The 24,304-nt window shown below is 39.6% G+C and overlaps 1 pseudogene; it reads left to right on the forward strand.

The window, feature by feature from the left end:
• Window positions 1–20,385: 20,385 nt before the first annotated feature.
• LOC140822506 (probable protein phosphatase 2C 59) lies at window positions 20,386–21,978 on the forward strand (annotated as a pseudogene).
• Window positions 21,979–24,304: the final 2,326 nt, after the last annotated feature.

Consider the following 24,304-nt stretch of genomic DNA (forward strand, 5'->3'; position numbering starts at 1 on the left):
CCTATAAAGTTATATTATTATTTTTATTATTTTTCTTGACTATATATATGATTATTTAATTAATTTTTCTAGATATGTCATAGCTACAATGTCATTATAATATTTGGATTATTTATTCATTAATGACGTAAACGAACCAAGTTCCTAACAAACTATTCGGAACTTTCGAGCAATATAAACAAAACACGACTGCGAACAATAAACGAGCCGAGCTCGTGATTTCACAAGTTTTAAACTCAAGTTCGACTCGATTTGTTTACAACCCTAACGCTGAACGTTTCAAAATGTTTCAATATTGTTTGAAATCAAAAACATCTTTTACATAATTTCAATTTGTGGGCGATTTTAAAATATATTTAAGTTCAAAAACTTTATTATGTAGTTTTCCCAAAAAAAAAATTTATTAGATAAACAAGAAACTACTCCTACTTATCCTCCTAGACAAGCTTTCTTGATTAAAATTGTTATACTTGTGAACTACCAACCTTGGAAAAATGATCCAAAATGCACCAAGTTTTTTTTTAAATGATTTTCTAATGCATAATTATATGACAATTGTAATTTAGTCAGGGAGGGTTGTTTGTATTGAATTTTGTATGCAAACTTTAACTTGATGTAAAGATTTTACGTTTTCCACGAAGAAAGGGAAAGCAGCAAAGAGCATGAGGAAGAAAGGGAAAGGTGAAGAGTGATGAAAAGACAGAAGGAAACACGAGAGGGAGGAAGGCTGCTGCTTAGGGAGTGTGTTTGAGAAAAGAGCAAGATACACCAAAGATTCTCTCCACTTTATTTATGTTTTAGGTTGTCTTTATGGCACATTATAAATATTTTGTCCCTTTTTTCCATTGTTGGACCAGTCCCTATTTAATAGTTTCTCACTTTTTTCTCAACACATATTTAACAATTCTTCTATATTGTGAGAACCTGAAGTTTCAGCAGCTAAAAATGTTTCAATAGCTATCAAAATTTCAGCAACAACTCATATTTCAGAAGTTGGTATTTTTCCAGCAGACATGTATTTTCCAGCAGACAGAATCCAGCAGCAGAATACCGAGAAAGCAGTAGCAGCAGAAGAACGAGATTCCAACAGACAGTTACTGATTATGCTTAGGACTTGTAACTGAAGCATTTATCATGAAATTAAGGCGGTAATGGAACATAATGGCCATTAAGTGGGAGGCTAACAGTCAGAATCTTGCCTATAAATAACACTCTCAGATCTCTGAATTGGTGTTACACAAATATGAGATTATCACTTGAATTTTTCGAGCTAAGGGAGGGTGCTTATTTTCGAGCAGTAGAAACCAGTAGCAAGAACGAGTATATTCCAGACTTCTACCGAAACCTTATTGCAAATTACAGTAAGTGGGTTTATATATAAATATCTTGAAATCGTTTGATACTTCTGTTTTCAAGTTTAGTTCTGTATGATCTATGTCTGATATATGATTTTGAAGCACTGAAACTCCCTAGTAAACTAATGGTAGGAATATATATTCTGAACATTTCTGAATTCTGATTCTGATTCTGATTCTGATTCTGGCCTCACCCCTTAGAGGAGAGAACATATAGGGGACTGATATCAGTTTAGCCATGAAATTCACTAACGTGCTCAGTGCTTACTGATAGGATCGGTTAATCGAGTAAAGAGTGTTTAGAAGGGAGGTTGAATAAACACTGCTCGAATTTAAAATATTCTTCGACACTATAAGTTCAGTTCTGTTACAAACTGAAACTGAATATCCCGTCGGTCAATAACAATCAGTTAAACTGAATAAAATAGTTGCGGAAAACTAACTGACTGAAAGATAGAGTATCGAACTGAAAATGATAAATGAAGTAATGACACAGTAAGTTTCTGGATGTTCGAAGAATTGAATAACTCCTACGTCACCCCTTCTATCACGAAGATAGGATATCCATTAAAAGACTTTGATCAAATACACGACACTGTACTGACCCACTTCAGTTTGGACTTATCACTTTGCCAAAACTGAAACTCTTAGCATACAACACTTTTATAGATCGTAACTGATCTTAGCACAACTTAAAAAATCTATTAAAGATTACAAAGTGCTATATAAGCTCGGGAATGTAGTCTTGAATAATACTGATATGACTAATAAGCGTGAGCTTTGATTTCTGATTGCGAGTAGATATTTTTGCAGCGTAACAGCAAGTAGAATAGGATAACTGAAAGTCGGGGGTTCTTCAGTTGTTGTTCTTCGACTATTTATAGGCTCTTCTCTTAACGGTAACATTAAGGAATGTTTGAATATTCTAACCGTTGATTGCCACGTCGAAATATTCTGACAATCGTACACTGTTCATTATGCAATGTGGCGTTCCACTACTAGTTGCAGGTATATGTACTATTTTGTCTGTTGTCGCTTTCAACTGATGACGTGTAAAACTGAGAGGTCAGCTGGTAACGAATCAGTTGCCGAGAATGAACTTTAGTTGTATAGAACAGTTGACTGAGTTCAGCAGATGACGTGTTCAGTTGATAAGTCCAGTTGTTAAGTTCAGTTGGTAAGTCTTTTTGTCAAAGCACCGGAATTAAGTTTCTAACAATTTCCCCCTTTATGGTGTTTGACAAAACTCAGAATAAAGTATAACTGAATGACTGAACTCTTGTAGATAAAATAAGATGTAGATTCAACTGAACTCATATTCTTCATGGATATAAGAATTTAAGATTACTTCTGCTTTTCTAAAATAAAATCAGTTCTCTTCCCCCTTTTTGTCAAACATCTCCATCTTAGAAGATAATTTTCTAACATCAATAGAGAGGAGATGGACAGAGTCGGAAATATTGCTGATAGCAGTAGTCATGGCAACTTGAAGCAAGTCGATTTTTCTTGAAACAAGAGATTCTACACTGTCGACTCGTTTGTTGATAGAGTCTTGAGTGGCAGTGAGACTGGAAATATCCCTCTGTTTTTCTGTATATCGTCAACTGCAAAAGTCAGAGAGGTAACAACTTCTTGATTGGCGTTCAGTTTTTCTAAGTTGAACTGATGGGAAGAGTCCAACTTCAGAGTATGAGACAGCTGAGTGTTCTGAATTTTCAATATGGCAGTGATAATTTGTTGCATACTTTCCTGCATATGCTGAACTTCTTCAAAAATAAGATCAAGATCTGATGAAGATGGAGGAGGAGACTGATGAGATGTTCCTGGTTCTTTTGTCGTCTGTTCAGAAATGACTAAGGCTTGTTTAGTTGAAACTGTATCAGAAACAATCTGAACTGGAACATCAGTTACAATAATTTCTCCTTGAACTGGAGGCGGTGAGGGTGGATTCTGATCGGCAGAAGAACTGGCTAGATGAGTGGCAGATGGTGATAAGATCAAAACTGGTGCCTCTAAAGAATGAACGTGAGAAATAATTGGCACATCAGTTGAAATAGCTTGGTCAGCAATTGGATCTTGCTGAACTGGTTCTTCTGATGAAATGGTGACCTCTGGATGGATTTGATCAGCAGAGTGATCAACTGGATTAGACAAAGGTTCACTCAATTTAGTATCCTGTACCACTGCTTGGATAATTTCTTCAATGTTTGCAAAAGAAAGCTCGGCTTCAGTGTACAGTTGCTGTTCAGCAGGAGATGGTTGAGGCATATCCTGGACTGACCTTTCAGTTGGAACCAAAGCCTGTCCTGAGGATGTTTGTTCAACTGTATCCTCTTCACCAGTATCTGAATTGCCTTGATGAAGAACCAATTCCTGATCCATTTCCCAAAATCTGATTTGAGATTGTAATCCAAGCAAATCGGTATCAAGCTGAGTAATTACTGCTTGATCAGCAAATGCAGTAGGATTTGTTGGAACATAGTTGTCTTTCAATTTGCTGACAATTTGAGCCAACTTCTTAGCTCTCACTTGATCAAACAAATAAGATTCCCTTTCCATTGCCTGAGCAATTGTGGCAGCTTTCACCGTTCTGAGAACATAAGCTTCCAATTTGATGAAGGTGTTCAGCTGAGATTTCTTTTTCAGTTGCTTGACAAAAATTTTTGTGCGAAAGGCTGTCCAAGCATCGTAGGACTTAATTTTTGAAGCAGCATAGCTATTAAACTTTGCCCGAACAAGGTCAATATGTGTCTCAATGGCATTCGAAGGTCTAGGCTCTTCAATCAGCTTACCCTTGCCTTTATCAGTGCTCAGAATGTGAGGGATTTCCAATCCTGTTCGAGTTGATTCCACCACCTCTATAAATTTTATCCATTTGGGTCGAGCAGGTGCCACAGTGACAGGGCGAGTGATTTGAATCAGAGGCGCTTTGGTCCTAACTGATTCCTTTTTGGCACCAACTGAAGCTTCTGGTGGAATGGCTTTCAAAGGAACTGCTTCTATTTGTTGCTGAGCATCTGAAGGAATAATTGCATCAGAAGGAATGGATACATCGGCAGTTGTTGATTTAACCCTTTGGGTTCTCGGTTTCTTGGCAATCTGTGGAGATGGAGTTTTCTCTGAGTCAGAAGTGCTCAAGATTAATTTCCTTTTAGCCATTTTCAGTTGAGCCAAAGTTTTGGCTTTCTTCACTGATTTTGGGGCTGCTTTTTCAGTCCCAATCTCCTGTTTGATTTTGACAAACTGAGCAGGAGAAATGTCAAGTTTGGTTCTCAGTGGCTTAGTGTTCTTCGCATTAAAGACTTTAAACTTTGATGATTTTTCTGAGTCATCAGCCACTAACCCTTTCAGTTTCAGCAGATAACTAAGTTGCACAGCAAATCCCTTGGATTGTTTAGAAGACAGAAACATATTATTCAGAACAGTAAATATAAGGTGCTTCCAGTTGAATTGACGATCAGCCATAATAACAGAAATGGCTTGAAATTTTTCCAAAGTGAGGGCAGCAAACGATCCAGCTTTTGCCAAAAGCCCTTTAGTTACAACATCAGCAAGTAACTAAACTTCATACTCCAGTTCTTTCTTTGGATCGGAGACTTTGAACTTCCGTCCATCAGCAGAGAGTGCGGTTTGCATCTCTTCAATATCAGATGTCTTAACATCCGAGAGTTGTTCCAAACCAGCAGAAGGTAGAGAGAAAATTTCTCCAAAGGAGTCTTCAGAAATGGTCAGAGACTGATCATTGACCGTAGAAATTATGTTGCCGTCAGAGTCGACCTTACCGGTGGAATAGAAATCTTGAAGTTCTTTTGGGTAGATTTCTTGAGATGATGTACCCAAAAACGTCCGTACTCCAGCAGCTTCCAGTTTTTGAAAGACCTTCTTGACATCCTCATCACCGAAGGATAAGATGGACCCAAAATTGATAGCCATAGCATTGAGCATGTAAGCGGGAACTGGAGTTGCCATTTCGAACTGATTGAATTCCTGAAGGAAAATTGAAGGATGAAACTAGTTTTTGCTCTCAAGAATCTATGGATAATACGCAAAGTATAACTGAAATGAAGCGGGGAATGGTACATATGTACGTGACTATTCAAATTCTGGACACGTGTCAGTCCATAGAAATTCTGAATTACAACGTGTGTACGTGTGCCAAATGCGTGTGTATTTGAACGGTTTTAAAGGTGTCCACGTTGACACTAATCATTTTCTGAAAAATAGCATTTAATGCTTGAAAGACAATCACGTCACTTGATTTTGAATATAATATGTTTAATTAGTTAACGTATATGAGAAGATTAGTGAGACGCTCAACTGAACGATCAGTTGTCAGACTGTGTCCTTTCAGTTGAGAGCTGACTAATCAGTTGTCTTCTCAGTTAACCTCTTAAACACCAATATTCCCCCTTAATAAATGCATTAAAGAAAATGAAGATAATATAAGCAAGATTAATTAAGGAAATCCTGATGCTTGGTAGAGTAATCGTCATTAAGAATTGTCCTTTCAGCTTCCTCGATCTGGTCTATAAATAAGAGTTAAAGAGTTAGTCACAAGGATATCAGAAAAAAATATGGAAGGTGCAAGTAGCTCAAACGTTTCTCTATTCTCTCTGCAGGCTAGAAAGTCTGCTATTGAAGACGAGGTCTTCTATGATGGTCTTCCCTACTGGGAAGAGTTACAGGAGCTTGAGCTCCTGTACAACTCTGGAAGGGCTACCACCTTCCAACGGATGGCACAACTGAGAGAAGTGCAGGAGCACTTAGACATTTCTGCGGAGGTGGACGTCTTCAAAGATGGTCATCTCTACCAGCTGATGCTTCGAAAGGAGCTGGAGACTCTCAATCGCATAGCTTCTTCGCACAGCTTCTGCAAGACATCTTCCTCAGCTCTAGCTGTTTGGTTGAGGATGTTGATAGCTGATATAGAAGAAAAATATGAAAATGTAGTCCTGGCAAATATCTATGGTTGAATAAAATGTTTATTTTGGTTTATCATCGTTTTTCTTGTTCCTGCACGTAATGAGCTTTGTGAGATACTATGCAAACATATGAGCTGATAAAACGCTAACTAATAGAAGATCAACTGACATCAGTTGAGAATTATAGAATTAAACAATTAACTGAGGATTCAGTAAGTGACAACAAAACTGAAGAATAGATTAAGAACCAAGACAAAAATAACGACTGATTAGGATAAAGCAATTAATCCAAGTATATTGCGAAAATAAGAAAACTTAGTCTCAGCCAATGGTTTGGTGAAGATATCAGCTGCCTGCTGCTCAGTTGATACGTATTCCAGTCTGATATTCATCTTCAGGGCATGATCTCTGATGAAGTGATGTCTGACATCTATGTGCTTAGTCCTGGAGTGAAGAACTAGATTATAGGTAATAGCAATTGTGCTTGTGTTGTCACAGAATATAGGAGATTCCTTTGCATCAACACCATAATCTTTCAGTTGCTGCTGAATCCAGAACAGTTGAGCACAACAGCTTCCAGCAGCGAGATATTCTGCTTCAGTTGTGGAAGTTGCTATGTATGTTTGCTTCTTACTGAACCAAGGGATCAGTCTGTCTCCAAGAAACTGACATGATCCACTTGTACTTTTTCGATCAAGCTTGCATCCGGCATAATCTGCATCTGAATATCCAACTAAATTGAAAGATGAATCTTTAGAATACCATAATCGCACATTTTGTGTGCCCTTAAGATATTTCAAAATACGCTTGGCAGCAGTAAAATGTGATTGCATAGGATTTGCTTGAAATCTGGCACACATGCATACAACAAATACAATATCAGGACGACTAGCAGTTAGGTACAATAATGAACCTATTAAACCTCTGTAAAGTGTCGTCTCAACTGATATTCCCCCTTGATCAGTGTCTAATTTAACTGATGAGCTCATGGGAGTGCTTGCAGCTGAACATGATTCCATACCAAATTTCTTCAGCAATTCCTTAGTGTATTTAGTTTGACTGATAAAAGTACCTGAATCCAGTTTCTTCACTTGTAAACCAAGAAAGAATATCAGTTCACCCATCATGCTCATTTCGAATTTATCCTGCATTAACTTAGCAAACTTCTCGCATAATTTGGGGTTAGTTGACCCAAAAATAATGTCATCAACATAAATTTGAACGAGTAGAATATGATCATTCTTGGAAAATTTGAACAAGGTCTTATCAACTGATCCAACAGAAAAATGGTGATCAGTTAGAAATTTGGAAAGATTTCATACCAAGCCCTTGGAGCTTGTTTAAGACCATATAAGGCTTTGTTCAAATGATATACATGATCAGGAAAGCGATGATTTATAAAACCTGGAGGTTGTTCAACGTAGACTTCTTCCTGCAACTGGCCATTCAGAAATGCACTCTTCACATCCATTTGATAGACCTTGAAGTTTTTGAATGTAGCATAGGCGAGGAATATCCTGATTGCCTCCAGTCTTGCAACTGATGCATATGTCTCATCATAATCAATTCCTTCTTCCTGCCTATAGCCTTGTGCCACTAGCCTTGCTTTGTTACGCACAACTGAACCATCTTCGTTCAGTTTGTTCCTGTACACCCACTTTGTACCTATAACGGTTTTCGAAATTGGTCTTGGAACTAAGTTCCAGACATTGTTATGGACAAACTGATTTAGATCTTCTTGCATTGCATTTATCCAGTTTGGATCAGCAAGAGCTTCATCAGTCTTCTTGGGTTCTAGTTGTGATACGAAAGCTGAATGAACAAATAGATTGAGCATCTGATTTCTTGTTCTTACTGGATCAGATGGTTTACCTATTACCAACTCTGGAGGATGTGATTTCTTCCATCTGAGTTCAGCATTATTGCTTCTGAATCAGCAACTGCTTCTGTGAGTAACTGAACATTTTCAGTTTCAGTTGGTAACAGAATGTCATTTGGTGGCTCTAATAACTGATCATTTGGAACAGCTTCTGGTTCTTCTGGTTGATCCAATACTTCCGGTTCCGGTGTTTGAAGATTGCTTTGAGTGATTGATAAGTGCAAGATTTGCACTTAATTTATATTAGAATCCATTTTGAATTAGGCTGGTTTAGAACAGAATTACGCGTTTTTGGGTTGTTTCTGTTGTCATTTCAGGAATGGAGAAAATAGCGAACACGAAGCCAAGTGGACCAAGAAGCGCACAACCATGAGCATGCTACCGGACAGATGTGTTTGCGCGGCCGCGCGACTTCACGCGCATGCGCGCGCAAAGACAAGTCACCCGAGCAGAACATCGCGCGCCCCCGCGCGACATCTCGCGCACCAGCGCGCGCAAGGATGAATCACACACGCAGAAGATCGCGCGCCACCGCGCCACATCATGCGCAGGCGCGCGCGCAGACATGCACGACCAGACACAGCAGCTCGCGCGCGATCGTGCCATTTCACGCGCACCCGCGCGCACACCCATACTTGTGCAAGAAACAGAGATGCGCGCGCGATCGCGCCAACTTCCGCGCAGCCGCGCGCACAATGACACCCTTTCGGACAGAAGCTAGCGCGCCACCGCGCGAGCTTACGCGCACCTGCGCGCGCACACGGAAGCAGCAGAAGACCCGAGAGACACGCGCGCCCGCGCCACATCAATTGCTACCGCGCGCGCTACCGCGCGCGCTACACAAGCAACTGTCCAGAAGCTCGCGCGCGATCGCGCCACTTCTTGCGCGATCGCGCGCACACATGCATGGCAAGAAGAGCAGGAGCTTGCGCGCCCCAGCGCCACTTGTCGCGCCACCGCGCGCGCCGCGATCCAGAAAACTATAAAGTGCGCGATCTAGGTCAGAATTAAGGGGAAGAAGCCGCCGTGGAGAGCCGTCATTGGAGAAAGACACGCGAACCAGAGCACATACACGGGATAGAGATTCAGAGTGCGAAGAACCATCGCAAATACAAAGAACGATGGATCTGGGGACAGAGACGACACTTCGATTTGTTATCTTTTCCTTTGTTTCTTTATTTTATTGCGTAAACATGTCTAGAATCATAAACATGTCTTGTTTTCTCTTGGATTTCGTGATGAACTAAATTCTCATTCTGGAGAATGACGTAACTCTGTTGAAACGATGATTTGACACCGTTATTTATTGATTGAATTCTGTTTTCGTTTAATTGTGTTCTCTGCGTTTACTGCACTGCAATTTACTGGCCATAAATTGTTTGTTGTTTGATTAATCTTATAACTCGGGAGAGGGACTAGGATTATAGATCATTAGAGACACATCGTTGAATGTTTATAGCGTTCGGAAGGCGTATAACTTTAGCGAGGCTTAGTAAGAACATTGTATGCGTTTATCTATGAAACGTAGATTCTAATTAGGAATAATTGAATCGGAGTTGATAGATACACTTTATTCGTCACTTGGGAAAGGGTGAATAAAACAATCTAAGTATTCTTGGCCATTAATTGATTGAAATTCAGGAATATAAATTAACTGTGAATAATTATCGTGGAAAATTTGTGAAATCATTTCTCTAGATATTTTCTCTCATTGATATTTCTCAATTCGGTGATCTAATTAATTCATTGTTTTCAATTAATTTGTTTAAACAAACAAATCTGATTATTGATTTTTCTAGATAAAGTCTTGGCTATTTTAATTACAAGAATTGATATACATTTTTATACACACTCCTCGTGGGATCGACACTTGTACTCAAAAGTACATTTTACTATAACTTGACATCGTGCGCTTGCGAGCATTTAAGAAAACGCGCAACAGTGATATGGATATCTTCTTCATCATCATCATCCAAGCTTATATCTGTAAATCTATCAGCTAGCTCAACTTGATCAGTTGGCTTATCAGTTAGTATAGTTTCATCGAAAACAACATGAATAGATTCCTCAACATTTAAAGTATTTTTGTTGAAGACTCTATACGCTTTACTCACTGAAGAATAACCAAGAAATATTCCCTCTGCAGATTTAGCTTCAAAGGCTTTTAAATGAGTTTTACCATTGACAAGTATAAAACATCAGCAGACGAATATTTTGAAGTAGGAAACCACACTTTTTCTTCCATGCCAGATCTCATAAGGTGTTTTCATATCATTCTTATTAATCATTGATCTGTTTTGAGTGTAACACGCAGTGTTAACTGCTTCTGCCCAAAACCTTTGAGAGATACCAGAATCAGCAAGCATTGTTCTAGCAGCCTCTTTAAGGGTCCGATTTCTCCTTTCAGCTACACTATTTTGCTGAGGAGTTCTAGCTGCTGAGAGCTCATGCTTAATTCCGGCATTCTATACATAATTTGAAAGAATTTGATTGATAAACTCAGTTCCTCGATCAGATCTGATTCTATCAATTCCAACTGATTTTTCATTTAATATTCTTTTGAAAAGCTTAATCAGTTGAGCAGCAGTTTGGTCTTTGGACTTGAGAAATATAACCCAAGTGAATCTTGAAAAATCATCTACAACCACCAACGTGTATTTCATTCCCCCTAATCTCATGACTGGTATTGGACCAAATAGATCCATATGTAACAGCTCTAAGCATCGGGAAGAAGATTTACGACCATTGTTCTTAAAAGAAGATTTGATTTGTTTACCAAACTGACATGCTGAGCAAATTTTTTCTTTGATAAAATCCATTTTGGGCAGCCTAGTAACAAGATCGTGGTTACTCAAATATGCAATAGACTTGAAATTCAGGTGGTTTAATCTCTTATGCCACAATCAGTTTTTAGAAGATTTTGAGACAATAAAACATACTGGTGCATAAGGTTGATCATTCCAACTGACTTTGTAAGTGTTTCCACACCTTTTTCCAGTTAAGATGATCTCTTCAGTTGAGTTTTTGACTGAACAAGAATGTTTGTCAAACTGAACTGAGAATCCATTATCGTATAATTGACTGATACTGATCAGATTATACTTAAGATTCTCAACTAATAATACATCATTAATGGTGAAGTTACCATGGATAAGCTTATCCTTACCCACAGTTTTACCTTTAGAGTTATCTCCAAAACTAATGTTTGGTCCAGTGTATTTGACCAGTTGAGATAATAAATTTGAATCTCCTGTCATGTGGCGTGAATATCCACTATCCAAGTACCATATAGATTCAAACTCGTACCTGTTACCTGCAATCACACACAAGATAAGATTCTGGTACCCCTTTTTCTATTTGGGTCCAAAGTTGATTAGTCCTTTAGGAATCCAGACTTGGATCAATCTAACTGACCGTACAGTTGCTATATTCCAGATGGTCTTTCCCTGTTTGTGTGTGCTTGATGTACGGTGTGCAGGATATACAACATGTGATTTGCCCTTTTCAACTGATTCTTCAGCCAGTATCTTTTCTGAACTGGCTTGCTGTTGTAGTAATTTGAGTAGCCATTAGGGTAATTTTTGCTGAAAATTTTCGGTTGCTGACTTCGAGAGTCAGTCACAACTTTTGGGCTATAACCAATTCCACATCTTTTGCCCTTGTTCATACTTTGAGTTGGCTGTTCAATCAGTTTACTCGGCTCAGCTTGTTCTTGTACCATAACTGATTTTACAAAGTGAATGTATTTCCCTTTGTTTATATTCAGTTTTGGCTGAGTATCTTTGGAAGACGAATCATCTTTACTACAGAATCCTAAACCAGTTTTTATCAGTAACTGATTTATGAGAATTCTGTATATCAGTTAAAGCATCAGACGATTTGTTCCAAGCCTGAATAAGCTCAGTGTGCTTTGAATTTTCAAGCAACAACTTTTGAATCATTAATTGATCCCTGCATATTTCATTTCTGAGCTCAGCAATTTCCCTTTTTAGACTCAACATATCAACTGATTCATCTGTTTTTGTTTTATCGTCTTTGGGATCATTTTGCTTCGCTCTGACTTTTTCAAACGATAAAACAAGCTTTTGATACTCATTAACCATGTCATGCAATGTCGAAATAAGTTCTTCTATGGTAAAATCAGTTGAACAAAAATCAAATACATGTTGACTGCTGGACTCTATTTCTGTATCAGCAGCCATCAGACATTTTACTTCTTCTTCATCGTCAAGTTTCTGGTTCTGATTCCTCGCTGTCAGTGTCTGCCCATTTGGCTTTGCTATCTTCAGCTAGGAGTACTTCATGTTTCTTTCTGTAAGGCTTCTTGTCATCCTTAGATCTCCTCTTGTGCTCATACACTTTCTTCTTTCTTTCAGTTGAAACTTGACTGTCCTTCTTGGGTTTGAGACAGTCAGCAATATAATGACCTGGTTTGCCACAGTTGTAGCATGCATTTGACTCTTCTCTGGAGTTGTTTCTTTGATAGTTCTTTTGAAAATTCCCTTGATTCTTCCTCATGAATCTTCCGAACTTCTTAATGAACAATGACATGGCATCATTGCTTAGTTGATCAGCAGCTTTCTCAAGTGAACCAGTTGGTTCTGTTCTTACAGCAGTTAAGGCGGTAGTATCTGCTGGGGTAGATGGTTCTCCTTCTCGAGTTTGCAGTTCAAACTCATATGCTTTCAAGTCAGCGAATAGGTCATGGAGTTCAACTTTGTTTAGATCTTTAGACTCCCTCATTGCCATGGTTTTCACATCACATTCTTTGGGAAGACCTCTGATTATTTTCAATGCAACTTCTTTGTTTGAATACACCTTTCCAAATGCATTAAGTTCGTTGATGATGCAGCTGGTTCTTTCATCATATTCATGCATTGTTTCTCCAACTTTCATTCTGATGTTGTCGAACTTCTGCACGGCAACAGAAAGTTTATTTTCTTTGGTTTGTTCGTTGCCTTCACAAAGCTGAATTAACTTCTCCCAAATCTCTTTGGCTGTCTTGCACATCTTGATTTTACTGAACGTTACTTTGTCCAGTGTTTTGTACAATATGTCCTTTGCTACATTATCTAGATTTGCTTTCCTCTTGTCCTCAGTAGTCCACTCATCTCTAGGCTTTTCAATTCTGTATGGTGCCCCATCTGTGATTGCAACTGCTGTATTGGCTTTCAAAATCTTCATGGGTCCTTCAGTTATAACGTACCAGATGTCATCATCCTGTGCAGCTAGATGAGCCTGCGTCCTGATCTTCCAATCGTCAAAGTCTTCTCTTGAGAACATAGGAATCTTGTTGAATGAAGACATAGTGAACAATTTAAGTAAGATAAACTTTGATATGATATAACTAAGCTCTGATACCACTTGATAGGATCGGTTAATCGAGTAAAAAGTGTTTAGAAGGGGGGGTTGAATAAACATTGCTCGAATTTAAAATATTCTTCGACACTATAAGTTCAGTTCTGTTACAAACTGAAACTGAATATTCCGTCGGCCAATAACAATCAGTTAAACTGAATAAAATAGTTGCGGAAAACTAACTGACTGAAAGATAGAGTATCTAACTGAAAATGATAACTGAAGTAATGACACCACAATTTGTTTCTGGATGTTCGGAGAATTGAATAACTCCTACGTCACCCCTTCTATCACGAAGATAGGATATCCACTAAAAGACTTTGATCAAATACACGACACTGTACGACCCACTTCAGTTTGGACTTATCACTTTACCAAAACAGAAACTCTTAGCATACAACACTTTTATAGATCGTAACTGATCTTAGCACAACTTAGAAAATCTATTAAAGATTACAAAGTGCTATATAAGCTTGAGAATGTAGTCTTGAATACTACCGATATGACTAATAAGCGTGAGCTTTGATTTCTGATTGCGAGTAGATATTTTTGCAGCGTAACAGCAAGTAGAATAGGATAACTGAAAGTTGGGGGTTCTTCAGTTGTTGTTCTTCGACTATTTATAGGCTCTTTTCTTAACGGTAACATTAAGGAATGTTTGAATATTCTAACCGTTGATTGCCACGTCGATATATTCTGACAATCGTACACTGTTCATTCTGCAATGCGGCGTTCAACTACTAGTTGCAGGTATATGTACTATTTTGTCTGTTGTCGCTTTCAACTGATGATGTGTACAACTGAGAGGTCAGCTGGTAACGAATCAGTTGCCGAGAATGAACTTCAGTTGTATAGAACAGTTGACTGAGTTCAGCAGATGACGTGTTCAGTTGATGAGCAGTTCAGTTGTTAAGTTCAGTTGGCAAGTCTTTTTGTCAAAACACCGGAATTAAGTTTCCAACACTTACCAATTCTGATTTCTGTTCTGAAACCTGTAAATTCTGAATTCTTTTATGAAAATACGAGTTTTCTGTATATTATTGTATTACTGTTTCTGTTGAAAACGATTTCGAAAACTGGGATTTATTCCCGCCCCTGCTTACTGAGTGACGATCATATCACTCACCCACCAAACCCATCTCAGATAAGAACGAGGAAGAAAAATTAGAAGAAAAAGAGCAGATCCAGTTCTGGGGCTTGTGAAGAAGATTATTGTTCTCAGTTTATTTCATGTTAATTCCGTTGTACCTGTTAAGACACTGTTATGTCTGGTTTTACATTTCCGCTGTAAAACATCAGTATTCGAGTTGTAACAGACAATTGATTTATTACGTATTATGAATAAAAGACTGGTTTCTGAATTCTGTACTCTGAGGCTGGTTGTTTTCGAATGTAAATTTGAGAGCAACGCCGGTGTCAACCAACCCCCGTCCCGGGGTGTGACATTGAAGTGGTATCTGAGCGAAACCAGGTTCCATAAACTGGGGAGGAGGAACTAGAAATAATAAGTTCTGATAGACTTCTGAAAATAAGTTCTGAAAGTTACTGAAATAAGCTACTGTAATAGATTTCTGAAAATTAACTACTGGAATAGACTACTGAAATGATAGACTAACTACGTACAGTTAAGACAATCAGTAGGAAAACAAATCAGAATACATTAGAGCTTTGAGTGTTTCAGAAGCATGTCTGAAATAAGCAGCATGTCTGAAACGAGTAAAAAAAAAATCAGTAGAACGAAAAACAGTAGGATCAGACCAGTAGCCGAAACCAGAACCAGTAGATGGAAACCAGTAGCCCGAAGCCAGAATCAGTAGATGGAAACCAGTAGATCTGAATGCAGAAGACTGAGTCAGTAGACTCGGAATGCATCAGACTGGTTCTAACAGTGCTGGAAAAGCAGCAGATTGATTACAGTAGCTGCAGAATTATAGTAGATAGTGTATTTCAGCAAACACATGCAGTAGACCTTGCAAATGGCATAGAAGTTGAGGTGTTTTTCGTGCAAACCTCAAATGGTCATAACTTTTGATCCAGGAGGAATTTTTACTATTAAAAGTAGGCGTTGGAAAGATCTCGACGAGGAGAACCTAACCTAGTACCATTCAATCGTTGTAGCACCGCCGACAAACCCCAAAATCCCTCTTTAAGATAGTGATATCATCATTTCCGTAAAATTTTCCAAAATTTTGAAATTTTGAGAAATTTTCATTTTCAAATGGCTTAATATTTTTGCACCAAACTTGGTACCATTCATGTTCTTGGTATCAAGGATTTTTAGTAAAATTTTCAGGTAATTCTGAGATAAAAAATTTTTGAGCTATTTCATCTGTTAATTGTGTAGGTAGTACTGATTCTATTCATTCCGGTATTTTTCTATAACTCGACCTTTATTCTTGATATCATTTCTGAATCTTCATTCTCATGTTTTGGGATGTAGGATATGACGGACCAGAGTAGCTACATTATGAGCTTAAAGAGGAAGTTAGAGAAACTAAAAGAGCTTAACTACTGCCTAGAGCTGGACAAGGATGAATTAGAGCGTCGAGCAGAACACTTGAGAAGTGATATTCAACGTTATGCTCATTATCAGCATGAAGCAGAAGGGAGGAGTAGGAAGGCTCAAGAAGAGTTTGAAACCTCCCAAGAGACTGTGGCAGAATTCATCGAGTTACGTGATACATTAGTGGAGAAAATCCAAATACTCAAGGATCAAAATCACCAACTCGTGCACCAGCATAATCAGTATAGTGAACAGACTGATGCACAGATTCATGAGTTGCAGAGTACTGTTGAAGTTCTTAGCGACCAGAATGCAGTTCTGCATGGGCATATAGAACATCTAGAAGCAGTAATAGCCAACCATGAAGATGAACCCGAGGAGGATCCCGAATAAGAAGAAGAAGTGGAAGAGGATCATATGGAATTAGATTTGGGAGAAGTGATAGATTAGAACACCAGTAGTAGTAGTTTGTAATAACACTTGTCCCATTTGCATTTATGTTTTCATTTCGAAGTTCAGTTGTAATTGCACTTTCTTGGGAAATCAATAAAATTTATTTTATCCATTGGTTTCATATTTAAAATTCAAGCAATTACTCAATCATTTTGTTTCTTTTCTTGAGTCCATATTTTGCCATCAACCTTAGAACTTTCGTATTTGTAGGAAATGGACGGAAGACCAGTAAGGAACAATCGCAACCCTCGTTACAATAACCGCAACGATGAGGATGCTCAACAGCAGTAACAACAACAACAACAACAACCACCACCAGCGTTTGGACTCAGCCAGGCCGATTTGATGGCCATAGCCACGATTGTGGCAACTACGCTACAAGGGTTGGTCAACCCAAATACTAATCAACCACCGCCACCACCTCCAGCTCAGAATGGGACTAAGCAGCATTACGAGGCTCTCCGAAGAGCAAGAGTCCCTAACTTCGATGGAAGCTCCGATCTGGAGGTCGGACAGAATTGGATGAAAGAGGTGGAAAATCATCTTCGACTACTTGAGATTCCACAAAGGATCAGAGTAGAGGTGATTACACATTTTCTTGTGGATAAAGCAGCCAAATGGTGGGAAGGAGTCTCACCATCTATGATAGAGGTGGGATCTATCACTTGGCAAAGGTTCCAAGAGGCATTCCTGAGGCAGTACTTTCCGACAGTAGTTCGAGTGCAAAAGCTGTCAGAATTTGAAAGCTTGGTTCAAGAACCAAACATGACTTTGGTGGAGTATTCATCTAAGTTTCACTCATTGGGAACTTACTCCCCAACCATAATGGGAGATGAGGCCTTGAAGATGCATCGCTTCAAGAAGGGATTGAACAGCCGCATTCAATCTGCCCTTGCCGTTATCGAGCCCAATAGTTTTGATGAATTGATGGGAGCCGCCGTCAGGGCTGAGAATGACATCAAGAGGCGTGAAGGCGAGAACATATTCAAACGTCCTCAGCCAAGCCAGTACCAATTGGGCCACCAATTCAAGAGGCCTAAGTTTTCAAGCAACCCGTTTACCAGTGCCCCAACTAACCGAACCGCTTCTTCTCAATCAAGCAAAGAAGGAGTTAAGTGTCACACTTGCGGATTCACACACACTGGTGAATGTCGTAGGAATTATGGAGCTTGTTTCCGTTGTGGGAAGATGGACCATCGCATTGCTCAATGTCCTATTCCAGATCCAAGGAATGGTCCAGCAGGTGTAACAACTCCAAATAAGCCTAAGGAGAACAAGCCCAATGCTCGAGTCTATGCTATCACTCAAGAAGAGGCGGACAACTCAAATGATGTCGTAGCCGGTACCATTCTAATCAATAATATGCCAGTTTATGTGTTATTTGATTGTGGTGCTACGCATTCATTCATGTCTAAGAGATTTGCCAAGAAGCTAGGAGCAAAGCCTGATAACTTAGAAGAACCATATAGAGTAGCAACTCCTGCGAATCGAATTTTAGAAACTCGCATTCTATATCGGGATATTAGTGTTCTCATGCAAGATCAGAATTTCAAGGTAAACCTGATTCAACTAAACATGGTGGAATTCGATGGAATTCTTGGAATGGATTGGTTAGCCAATAATCATGCTTTAGTAGACTGTCATGAAAAGACGGTAACCATCCAAGCTCCACACCAAGAGAAAATTGTATTTCATGGTAAGACAAGAGAACGAAAGACTCTTCTTTCTGCTTCTCAAACTTGGAAGCCATGAAAAGTGGGGAGGAAGTTTACCTAGCTATGTTAAGCGAGGTAAAAGAAGGAACCACACTGACACTAGAAGAGATTCCGGTAGTACAAGAGTTTCCGGATGTCTTTCCTGACGAACTCCCTGGAAAACTTCCCGACCGCGAGGTGGAATTTGAGACTAATTTAGTGCCCAATGCTTCACCAATCTCAAAAGCACCATACCGAATGGCTCCAGCAGAGCTGAAAGAACTCAAAGAGCAACTCCAAGAGTTGTTGGACAAGAAGCAAATTCGACCAAGCGCGTCTCCGTGGGGAGCTCCTGTCCTATTTGTAAAGAAGAAGGACAGAAGCATGAGGATGTGTATCGATTACAGAGAGCTGAACAAGATCACAATCAAAAACAAGTATCTGCTTCCAAGGATAGATGACTTGTTTGACCAACTCAAAGGAGCTTCAGTCTTTTCCAAGCTCGACTTAAGGTCAGGCTATCACCAATTGAAGGTCAAATCAGACGATATCCCCAAGACAGCCTTCAGGACAAGGTACGGACACTATGAGTTCACAGTGATGCCATTCGGGTTAACAAACGCTCTGGCAGTATTCATGGATCTCATGAACAAAGTGTTTAAACCATTTCTTGACAAGTTTGTTGTGGTATTCATCGACGACATTCTAGTATATTCGTCAAGTGAAGAAGACCACAAAGAACATCTTCGTCTCACCCTACAGAAGCTGAGAGAAAAGGAACTATACGCCAAGTTCAAGAAATGCGAATTCTGGCTAGAGAGCGTCACATTCTTGGGACACATAATATCAGCAGCAGGAGTATCTGTGGACCCTAAGAAAGTAGAGGCAATCTCAGATTGGCCTAGACCAAAGAATGTGACAGAAATACGAAACTTCTTGGGACTAGCAGGCTACTATCGAAGTTGAAGGATTCTCTTCAATAGCAATACCTCTCACCAAACTCACACAGAAGAACTCTAAATTTCAATGGAGTGAAGATTGTGAGAGAAGCTTCGAGACTTTGAAGAAGAAGCTTACATCCACGCCAGTATTAGTATTGCCAACTGAAGGCAAAGACTTCACCATCTACAGTGATGCATCTAAAGAAGTTTTAGGATGTGTACTCATGCAAGAGGGTAGGGTCATTGCATACGCGTTGAGACAGTTGAAGCCGTACGAACAGAATTACCCAACACATGACCTCGAGCTAGCAGCCGTGGTGTTTGCACTAAAGATTTGGAGACATTATTTATATGGTGCCAAGTGTGAAATTTTCACCGATCACCAAAGTCTCAAATATTTGTTCACTCAAAAAGGAACTAAATATGAGACAAGGACGAGGAACGATCATATCACTCACCCACCAAACCCATCTCAGATAAGAACGAGGAAGAAAAATTAGAAGAAGAAGAGCAGATCCAGTTCTGGGGCTGGTGAAGAAGATTATTGTTCTCAGTTTATTTTCATGTTAATTCCGTTGTACCTGTTAAGACACTGTTATGTCTGATTTTACATTTCCGCTATAAAACGTCAGTATTCGAGTTGTAACAGACAATTGATTTATTACGTATTATGAATAAAAGACTGGTTTCTGAATTCTGTACTCTGAGGCTGGTTGTTTTCGAATGTAAATTTGAGAGCAACGCCGGTGTCAACCAACCCCCGTCCCGGGGCGTGACATTTTAATTTGTAGAATTTATATGATTCCAAAATTGTTAATTAATTTATATATTATATACCGTACACGGAGCCTTTGTTGCCATGGTTCGCCGGAACGGCCGAAACGGAACGGTAACGGCGGGTGCCGTTCCGGGAAAAAACGGTAACGGCATTAGCGACGGTTTTGTTTGTAACCGTCGCTAATAGCAACGGTTTAAACCGTCGCCGATTCAACATCAGCGACGGATTTAATAAAACCGTCGCTATTAGCGACGGTTTTTTAACACTGTCGCTAAATGTAGCGACGAGTTTTCATATAACCGTCGCAAATTTGTGCTGTTTTTATTAATTTCTGAAATTTTTAAATTTTTTTATAAATTCGTGACCGTTCCGCAAACGTTCCGCAAAATAACATTGGAACTAGAACGGTGGTTGCCGTTCCAAGCACCGCAACCGTTCCGGCGAACCATGTTTGTTGCCATCTTCTTAGAGAATTTTCTTGAACTGTTGGTGTTAATTTTTTTTGGAATTCTAAATTCCAATTTGATTGATTCAAAGAGTGAATGGTTTAATTTATCCTTACCAGTTGCCATTAAATTCAGGTGAAGCTTCCGTTTGGGTCAACTTCATATAAAATATGGCAGAGTCCCTCAACCAACCATGATCGATCCTGATGTTCTTGAATGCCTTCACAAGTCAACTTTGAGAGCTTTTCATAAATTCAACCACAAAATATGATCAGAAGGAATGAGAAGTCCTTCTAAAACCATAATTCTTCTGGGTTTTATCCGATCACATGCACAAAACCAAATATTCAATTCGAGGCAAGTTCTTCACAATATCATTAACGATATATTGAGGTTCAACATTTAGTAATCGAAACCTTGTGAGTTGTGAGGTCTGATTGATCGACTTTACCAGATAAAGAAACCTCAGAAGACAAAGATGGCTCGGGCAAACGATAACTGGGAGAGGCTGACGGGGGCCGTAATGCGAAGAAATAGACTCTGGGACATGTTTCACGCACCATCAAGAACTCCAAGTATGAGCTCTGCAGGATCCAGTATGGATGATCCATTTCTTGATCTGTCTCATGACGGAGACCTCGGTCAGTATAGGAAGTTCAGCTATGGATCTGCAAGTTCTCGAGGTAGAAGGTCCTTTATGGGGGATTTCTACGAGACAAGAATTGTGGGTGTAGATGGAGAGGTAGTTGGTCTGTTTGGTGTTTTTGATGGCCATGACGGAGCTGGAGCTGCGGAATATGTTAAAAAAACCTTTTCAGCAATCTCATCAGGCACCCAAAATTTATTTCAGACACCAAATCGGCTATAGCTGATGCATACCTTCAGACAGACAGGGAGCTGTTGAATGTGGAATATATTCGGAACATGGATGTTGGGTCAACTGCGTGTACAGCTATTGTTGTTGCTGACCGTTTATTGGTGGCAAATGTTGGTGATTCCGGAGCTGTCATTTGCCGGGCTGGTAAGGCCATTGCTGTCTCTGAAGATCACAAGCCGCACCGAAGCGACGAGAGACTGCGAATCCAAGATGCCGGAGGTATCGTGATGTGGACAGGGGGGACTTGGACAGTTGGAGGTCTGGCTGCAGTATCCCGCGCATTTGGTCATATTATGGTGAAGCAATACGTTGTTGCGGACCCAGATATTGAGGAGCAAAAGGTTGATGAGACCTTAGAGTTGCTCATCCTTGCAAGCAATGGACTTTGGGACGTTGTTTCAAACGAGAGAGCCGTTTCGATTACTAAACCGATCCAAGATCCCGAAGAAGCAGCACGAATGCTGATGCTGGAAGCACGTCAGAGAGCAAGTGCTGATAATATCGCCATTATCGTTGTGCGGTTTTGTGGCTCAAGTGCTTAACCAAGATGAACCTACCCTCGATAACTCTTTTTTTCCATTTCTCTTGAGATTGGAGAAAGTATGGATAAAAAAAATAAACATAGAAATCTATCTTGTCTAGATATGTTCTACTTAAAATTTGTCCTTCAAAACTAAACAATGTGCAACTTCAGAGGGAGTATTTCATGTGATTTGTAATGTTAAGAAAAAAATCTTATGATATTGAAAAGATTTATAATGAGATTCTCAAATTAAGACTCAAACAATATCATATGGAGGTAAGTAAAACACCCGAGGATGTAAAAATCGCGAAAAATTACAAGAATATATTATATACTATACCTCTAATTGTTGAGATACCAGGGAAATAAACGAGGTAACATCGCAGGGGAACATCATAAGTGATATCAACAATGAATAAGATGGACACCAATATTTATAGTGGTTCACCCCAAGATTGGGCTACGTCCACTCTAAACCTCTCAAGGAGATCACTTCTTTATTAATAACAAAGAAGACAAGAGAATTGAGAATACAAAGTATTTCACTCAGAACACTCTGATTTTAACACTCACTTTCTCTCCACTAATCCTATTCCTTCCAAGGATAAACACTCCTTAAGAAATCTCACACTAAATCCTTTTTATTTCCTCACTTCTACACTTATGATTGTAGATGAGAGGATTTGTGTTTTTGGTGTGATTTTGAAATGAAGAATGGATGGGTATTTATAGGAAAAGTTTAGGGAAAAAACAAAAAATAAAACCTCATGGCTTACCTCATAATTTTTTACTAATCAACACATGTGTTAATTGTGTTGTTGAATTCCAAAATGGTGTTCTTTGAATTCAATTTAGGTGGCTTTGAATTCAATTTAGGTTGCTTGATTACTTAGCAATTGTAGTGACCCGTTCCAGAATCACCTACTAAGCAAGAACTAAGCATGCAATTAACCTAATTAACAATAATCAGAGATAACAGCGGAAAAGTCAACAAAATAATGGTTATACAACCCAATCGAAGTCTAGAATAACTCAAAATAAAATATCCAATACAACCATATCGAATCAAAACAATACCGATAAACTAAACCAACCAGCTACTCAACGTCCTCCTCCTGCTCCTCCTGAGCTGTCCAACCTGAGGCCTGCCCCGTGGGAATGGGGTGTCCAAGAATAAACAAAACCGAGGACGTGAGCGATAAGAACGCCCAGTACAAAAGTATGAGTATACAGACCTATATGAAATGCACATGCTATGATCATGATACCGGGGTAGTCAAGAAACAGGAGTCACAAAGGAAAGGATCTCAACAATGCTCAGTCTAGAGGCGCCAAGTGGATAGTGCCGCGCGGTACACCTCTGGGTCACTGCATCCACTACAAGACGGACGTGGACCTAAAATGTCCCGGACCACCGAAGCCCTCCCGACCCGTCGGCCACTGTGTACTCTCGGTGTCCATGCGTCCACAAGACAGGGCTGAGCGGCCCCAAGATATAGCTTATCTCGAAAGAGATACAGCTCAACAGTAAAGGCTATCTCGAAGGAGATACGGCTCAACATGATATGCAATATGCATCATAACTCGTGACATAATAGCATGCATCATATGACATATAACAATGCAGCAAATACTCATGCAACACATATAAGAATGTATACTCAACCAGGATATCTCGGATAGTACTTTCGTACCTCTATCACTGCAATCCTAATCCACTGGAACAACCAGACAACAGGTCTAATCCAAGCCTATTCATCAAAAGCATACCCAATGAACAATACTACCATGCTCGGCTAGCAAAACCAGTACTCCCTAGTACTACCAAAGGTTTAGGGTTTACCTTCGTCCGTCGACAGCCCTTTGATGTCGATTGCCTCGAAACTCCGGCGCTGCTATGCTACCAATCCCGGCAGCTCTTGGCTATCGCTCGAACAACAACTAGCCCTAGAATCCTTCCAAAACTCTCAAAGAGGAGACTTAACTCAAGGAATGGCAAGTCACAAATGAGAAATCCGAGCACTATTTATAGGCCATGTTCGGATCCTCCGAACATCACTTCGGAACGTCCGAACGCTACGTGTCCATTGGCTCTTGACAGCTCATGATCGGATCCTCCGATCATACACTTCGGATCGTCCGATCATGCACGTGTCCATCGACTCTTGACACCTCATGTTCGGATCCACCGAACTCACTTCGGACCTTCCGAACACTTCGGTGCTTCCGAACCATCTTCGGACCTTCCGATCATGATTAATCACCATTAGTCCGTTGATTACCCAATTCGGCATTCGGGCTACTACAGCAATTCTCCCCCTCAAGCCCATTTTGTGAATTCGATCAAACCTGCAACAGCTCTACAGTATTCCAACTTTCATTTCGGCAATGTCTTGGTCATCATATCAGATCCATTTTCATCCGTGTGAATCTTCTCAAGCTTCAACAACTTCTTCTCCAATACATCTCGTATCCAATGATAACGAACATCAATATGCTTTGATCTTGAATGCATTGAAGGATTCTTTTCGAGATGAATTGCACTCTGACTGTCACAGAACAACTTGTATTGATC

Source organism: Primulina eburnea, unplaced genomic scaffold (assembly GCF_022965805.1).
Source record: "Primulina eburnea isolate SZY01 unplaced genomic scaffold, ASM2296580v1 ctg87_ERROPOS800000+, whole genome shotgun sequence".
Taxonomy (NCBI): domain Eukaryota; kingdom Viridiplantae; phylum Streptophyta; class Magnoliopsida; order Lamiales; family Gesneriaceae; genus Primulina; species Primulina eburnea.